Genomic DNA, 7,403 nt, shown 5'->3' with positions numbered 1-7,403 from the left:
TTTGCATCTTAAACCTTTGAATACTTTTTTTCTTGTTGTTTTGTATTTCAGAATACTACCTGCACACTACATCCTGAAAAAGAGTAGATTGGGGCTGTACAGAAAATCATCCACTGCTTTTGTAACTTAAGAGGTTAAAAAAAAAAAAAAAAAAAGCTGGCTATGTTAGATTAATCAATCAAGAAACTTGTACTTTTTTCTCCCCTCTTTTAACCTGTACTTTATTTCCTAGCTCATGCTTTTCCTTTTTCTTCTCATCCATTTTGAGTGGAAGGGAAGATACATGGACAGCATAATTTCTCTTTGTGCTATTCTCTCGATGCAGACAAAGTTCTTACTACTGTTTCCTTTTGCAGAGTAAACCATTGTAGTTAGTTCTATAAAAATGTAAAACATTGTCATTACATTTCAACCATTTTTTGGTACAGAAAAGTCATGATTTTTAAACACATAAAAAAGGTAATATAGAAATCAAAGGAACTGTGATCTATTCCAGTTCTTGGTAACTTGTGGAGCAGGCTTGTTTGCAGACAGTCCTTGTCTTCTGTGCCAGATTACATCTCAGTCCATTAAACTTTCCTCTAAGCTTTAAACTTAAAGGATCCTGTCCTGTCCTTCCTGAAGAAGTTGAAGGTTTGTTTTTAATCACTAGTTTATTTTGTTGAATCTTAATGGTCTCTTCTGGGATGTATTATTTTGTATTGGGTAGGGGAATTGGCTTTCTGAACTCACAGTGAAGGGCTCCTGTGCTTTCAGGTTTTATCTTTCACCTTTTTGTTACTCTCCTTCCCCTCCTTCCCACCCAAGATTTTTTATACAAACTGATTAAAAACTGTTCAGACCTTAAAAACCCTATTTTCTAATTATGAACCCACTATGAGCATCTTAATGGTTTTGTTTGAATCCCTCATCAATAGTGATATATCTCACTTTAAAAATAAAGATTAGAAGAAAGCATTTCTGAAAGCATTTGCTTTTTTGATTATCAGGAGATCTTTGACATCAGTAGCATGTTGAAAAGGAGATAAAGGTTTCAAATCAGCCAGATAAGAAATTCATTATGAAGTGCTTAGAGAAGGTGCTGAAACAACCTTGGAGCCATTATTGTTGGAAACTGGGTGATGAGCAATATTTACTTTTTTTGTGGTCTTTCAAACAGTGTGTGTCTTCACACACAGAGGGAAAGACAAGGTAGCAGCTTAATACCAAATGTTAGAAAATCCCTGTAACTAACTATATGGACTTGAAAAAATAAATACGTGAGTAGCAGCAAAGATGAGTTGTTGTGTTACATCAAGCTAACTGCCTTTCAAGGCAGGGCAAAAATACTGCACTGAATGCAATATGCCCTCTAATCATCAGCAAGGCTTCTAAAAATATTTGTGAAATGTTCTTCTAAGCCAGTTTGTGAAATATAGCAGTAAAATTATTCAAAATTATCAAACTGGGGGGAGGTAGTTGGCACGTGTTTGCCACTTAGAAATACTTAATGGTCTTGTATGGTTTGTATGTTCTTCACATCATGTGTTTCATTCATGATAAAAAGCCAATACAAACTGAAAGCAAGTTGACCAGCTGGATTCAAAGTCAAATTCTTAAATTGAGAGGAAAGTACAAATAAATAAATTCCACTGCAAAATTCCATAGCAAGGAAGGAATGCTTTCTAAAATGCCTTCACCAGCATGACAGTGGGATGGGAGCACAGACCAGGCGATGAAACATATTTCTGCTTCTCTGATGTGTTACAAAAGCCCTACCTGAATCGCTATCTCCAGTTTGGGATGATGCATTTCAAGTAAGATAACAATTGATTGCTTCTAATATGGAAAACTGAAAAGGATAACTGGAGATACCGGTCTTCTCAGCCTCCTCATGCTTTTTACAAGGGAACATTCAAATAAAGACAAGGCTGCAACACACAATCGGGATAAAAAGTGGACACGGAAAAGAAATGACATAGATTGAAAAGGAGTCTTAAGTTAGACTAGAACCTTAGGCAAAACATTCTTACAGTAAGGAAAGTTAAAATGCTGTTGCGAGGCAGCCATGAAGTTATAGCAGTGCCCATTAGGAATGGGATCGATGTGCTTAATTGTACCGGGAGAGGGAAAGTCGCACCTCTCATAGCCTTGTTCCCCATCCCATTAGTTCTGAGGTACTTCTGGTAGCTTCTGATGCCTAAACCACTGACTTGTAAGTTTTGAATCAATTATTAGATTAAATTCTAGATGCTCTAGATGCATTAAATATAATTAGAAGTGTTTTTTTTTTTTTTTTTTTATACACCTTAGGTCATCATGAAAATAAAGCACTTTCGACCAAGACCCTCAGATCTGGAACCAAGTTCCAGAGGGCCAGATTGATGCAGTGCTTTTCTTGCTGTGATCAACCTGTACAGTCTTTTTCTCTGTGAAGGTCTCCTTATCAACTTATCACCCTAACAGTGAAACAGTATTTTCCCCTTAGATCATATCAGGAATTAAATAAAAAGCAATAAAACAAAGCCCAAGCTCTATTTTTTTAATGCATGAAAACTTTCTTTCCCAGAGTTGTTGAAAGTCACTGAGGATTTCATTTTCTGATTTTTGCATGTGAAAAATGTGGAGATCAGAGAATGACAAGTAATGACTGTTTGATTTGCATTAACCTTTTTTTTCTTTTTTTTTTTCCTGAAAAAAATGTGAAACATCAAATTTACTTTGCTGGTTTGCATTTTTGGCCAAAAAAAATAGAGATTGACTGTATTTGCTCATCAGTACTCTGTCATAACATCTAAAATCCTTTCTTATTTCAATCATAGAAGAATTAAAGTGTGCAAAACAAGAGCTTCACAGAAGAGAGCCACAGCTCAGTGCCTGTGCTGGAGGGCAGGCCAGTGAAGGGCCCTTTGCCTTGTGGCCCAGGTAATCAACTGGCATCAGCTGGGCGATAGCACAGCTCAGGGACTGCAGTGGGGTGGCATTGGGGACTACAAAGGGTAACACTATAGGAAAGAAAACGTGAGTTTGTATTGAAAGCAAACTCAATTGGTTCACTCACTTGTGGAGCAAGTTGCTTGCTTTTCTGAGATTTCAAATATTTCAGTTAACCTAGCCTGTCTTCCTGCTTATTTTCTTTGTGTGATTTTGGTTTGTAATGGCAGTGTCTGAGGTTTCTCTTTCCGCCCCCAAAAAATAAAAAAAATCAGCCTTGAAGAAATGAGAACTGCTCTTCTCTTTGCAATAGAAAACTGTAACCATGGCATTTGGTATACTGCATAACTTTTTAAAGCTGGATGCTCGTTAAGCCCTCTCAATACCAAGGTTTCTTTTCTTTCTAATAAAGTTAAAAGTACATTTTTCTTAGCCGGGTCAGATGAAACTGTCCCCATTCCTTAGCCCTTCACTGTTGTCTGTCCCCGTGCTGTGGTTCAGCAGCAGTGCTGTACTGTCAGAGGGCTGTCAGCGATTGCACTTTAAGAACATCACCGGAGGAAAAAGCTTAGTAGAAAATAACTTTGAAACCACCTCGATTCAGATTACTTTCAGTGATTTTGTTGGCGTGGTTGACGTGCAGTTGATTGCTTGAAGATGAAGGAACAAAAGGCTGGAGGTCACGAAGGAGAGGGGAGAGAGGAATTTAATCCAATTGAAATTACTTGCAAGATTTTGTTATGGTTATTTGAGCCACCACAGAAGAATATCTAGACTCAGTTCCTTACAGCTTTAATCACAAAGGGGCTTTTTTTGGGGAACAATGATGTTATTTGTTAGCCTGATTAGCTCGCGGCTTGTCGTGTTACACTTCACTGGAAGCTAGAAAGGTCTGCTAGGGAGGTATCCCCCTGTCACTGTCTGCTTTTTATTCATCTGCAGGCATTCTCAGTTGGCTGCTTTTGGAAAAAAAAGGACATTTGGGCTAAACAGATCCTTGGTCTGGGCCTGCACAGCTGTTTTTAGGGTTCCTTTTTAACAGATTATTAGCAAGAAGTGCGTTCAGCTAAATCTCGTGAACAAACGTAGCAGCTCTTGACAGCGTAATGGGTTGGAAACTGCTGATCTGGATGATGGATCAGATGTTGTTGCAATGATTTCGTAAAATGATTATCCAGTGGCTTTATTAAGAATGCTAACTATAAACAATGGCTGAAAGACAAAACTGGATAAGAAGCATGGGTTCGTAAGGACAGTTGCATATTATGGTTTTATTCAATAAAAGTGCATCTCTTTATGGAGAAACAACGATTTATTTCAGAATAAACATAATAATAGCTCTTTGTATAGCTTTCTATCAATTTGTAATGAAATGATTGGTGTTCCAGCTTGCTTAAAGTTGAGCATGTTTCTTAGTGTTTAAAAAAAACTGGGGCAGGGACAGAGGCCTGGGGTTAGAAAAACACCTCAGAGGGCATGCTGTTTATTTCCCTTGGAATATGTACTAGGAAAAATGATGTGGCTGATGGATTTTCAAGACTGACTGGAGTAGATGCTCTGTGAGAAAGAAGTTGCTGTTAGGCTCAGGGGTCCTGGCCTGAAGACATGCAGCACGTTACCTTCGTAGTAAGACCAGGCTGAATTTCTAGTATTTCCAAAGCAATATCTTTAAATTTTCTCTGGTATTTAATGAAGTCTCTTATACATGTAATGTCCTTCTAGCTATGTTTTCAAACCTTTATTAAGGAAATTAATGTAGTTACCTAAATAGAAAATAAGCAGAGAATTTGATCTTATGCTCTTTGCCCCCCAAATTTTCCTATTTAATATTATTTTGATTTTTTTTTTGTAATGAGGTTTTCATATTTTTTGTATCATTTTCAATTTTATATCTGTAACTGATACTACTGTATGTAAAATCTACCAGTCTCAAACTCTTGAAATACTTTGAATTTTTGTCTAATTAAGGGATGCCTGTGTTCAAAGACATAAAACATAAAGCACCTTGAAGGAATGAATCTCAAATAGAATTTCTATCGAATATCAGTCTGAAAGGTATCATGCACCTCCTGAGAAGCTCTGCAAGCTTGGAGCCTCTTACCCTGAGCAGGCTGCATGGGAAGGCACCCCAAACGCCCCCCAGGTGAGCCAACAGAGAGCACGCAGGTTTTCCAGTGGGGTCTGGGTCTGTGTTTCACTGGAAATGCAATCACCGTAGGAGTCTGCCCTTCAGAAATCTGAGTTTGCTAAACTGGCATTCTTTGAATTTTTTCCCCATCAAAAAATTACTCAGCCGGCCCTAATCTGTGCTGAAGAGGGCTGTAAGAGCCTGCAGTGCTGTTTGCAGTTTGTGTGCCTTTGCTATTTAGAAGGCAGAAAATGGTCCTGTACCCTTTAACACAAATGCACACTATTGTTATTTTGATGGGAAGGCCAATGAACTGGAAAGTGTGCTTTACAAAATTATATTTAACTTTTTTCTTTCTCTAAGATTTACCTGTCTTTTATTTCTGATTTGATGCTTGTAATGTCAAACGTTAACCTTTTAGTCAAAAAAAAATAAAAATAAATCCATCACAGGTGTCTGTCTCAGGCATATTTTCTGTGCAGTTTCAGTTTAAATAGTGCAGGTTTTTCCAGGAATGTGAGCAGGGTGAAAACTCTCTATTTGTTTATGCTCAAATAAGACAACGGAGCCAGAAAATTCCAGCTATCCCTACCCGATATGTTGAAACAGTTTCACAAGATTAGTTGGCATTCTGTCCAGCATGTTTTCAACTCTCCTGAGAACGTGTGCTGAAATACGGCTGAGTTACAAGACTGAAAAATTTCCCTTGTGTTCTCAGTAGATGCTTGTTAGAAGATGCCAGCTGAAATCTCAGGAAATGTGTTTTGTACTGGACAACTCCTGCTTCCTCTGAATCGGTCAAATCAGTGCCTTCATTCCAGAGATACAAGAAATACAGAAGGCTTTCTGTAACTCCTCTTCCTCCCATACCTGAGAGAAGGAAAAGAGTGCCTCCTCCAGTGCTGTGGACTATCTCATTGACAACAAGAAGGAAGAAAAGAAATAACAAGGAGAGTCAGAATGAAGAAGTAGCCTGCATGAGGACAGTGATACAAAAGCAGATGCAGGAAGCACGATTTGTGAGAGTCAGGCCAAGGAACAGGAATAGAGGAAATCACACTATGGAAAATGAGGAAGAAATACTTGATAATTTGTTGATAACATTGATTTCTGTTTAAGCCAAGCCTTATGCAGACGGCTCCTTTTCTGTGTGTTGTATGCCTTTTGGCATAGCATCTAGTCCGTAGAGGGTTGCAGCATCCCTCCAAAGTTTTAGTACTTCCAATCCCTATCCACCTGACTTCAAAGCCAAGGATGAGGATGGAGAGACCCTGGGCTACGAGCTGGGCTTTAGTCTTTGCAACTGCCGTTGTCTGCATCAGTCTACCCGGTGTCAGCTAACAAGAGCTGGAACACCTGCAGAAGCAAGAGCCCTCCTTGAGATTCAAGTGTACTCATGATCACCACAAGTCCTCCATCAGCACCGTGTTATGTGACCGAGGGACTTGGGAACTCCTGGCAGAAGTGCCCTGAGCTTGACAGTGCCTGAGGACATCCCGTGTGTCCCAGGAAGGGGGGAGCCAATATAAATTTTGGAGTTAAACCCACCACCCAATGGCCAAAACAACTGAGGAGCAAGAGCTACAAGAGCAATCTTAATTTTGCATTTTTTAAATTATAAATTTAATAATTTAATGCCACTTTACAAAGCCATTCTATGTAATATTGTGTTTAGATTGTCTAAACTGGACACTTGGATAGAGTTAAGAAAAATTGTTAAAAGTGCATGCATGGTAAATGAAAAATCAAAGCATGCTATGAAATGGCTTAGATTTTGCCCAGAGATCTGGCTCACACACAAAAAAAAAACACAACCCATAGGGTTCTCATCACTGCAATGCATTAATCTCTTCCTAAGTTTGTGTGCTGTCAGCCTTCTTCACTAGCCCCAGCAAGGTTAATGAAACTCACCCTGTAAGCATCACTGTGTACGTACTGTCTTATACAGGGCTAGCACGAGAACTGTCCCCAAATCCATTGATTTTATTCTGATTAGAAAAACACTAAAGAGATCTTATTAACATATTGCTGAACAAAGCAGGTGCTGCAGGTTTCCAGAAAAAAATAATAAGGAGAATCTGCATTTCTATTCAAAATACTTGCAGCTTTGTTTAAAGTGCAATTTTTTTTTTCAGCAAATTAGCATGTTTTGTGACTGTTAGCGAAAAGAAGACACAAACATTACATATGGGCTTTCCTTCCCAATTAGAAAAAATATAATGTAGCAGCTGTCATTTATAGTAAAGCCTCAGATGTACAAGCACACTAATTTATTTTGAAAAGGCAGAAATGGCCCAGTCATAAGACACAACATAGTTTTGGTATTGTGCTTATAGGAGGAAGCTTAACAAGAATGCTTTTA

Source organism: Anser cygnoides, chromosome 2 (genome assembly GCF_040182565.1).
Source record: "Anser cygnoides isolate HZ-2024a breed goose chromosome 2, Taihu_goose_T2T_genome, whole genome shotgun sequence".
NCBI classification, from domain to species: domain Eukaryota; kingdom Metazoa; phylum Chordata; class Aves; order Anseriformes; family Anatidae; genus Anser; species Anser cygnoides.
Note: the sequence above shows the minus strand (reverse complement) of the source record.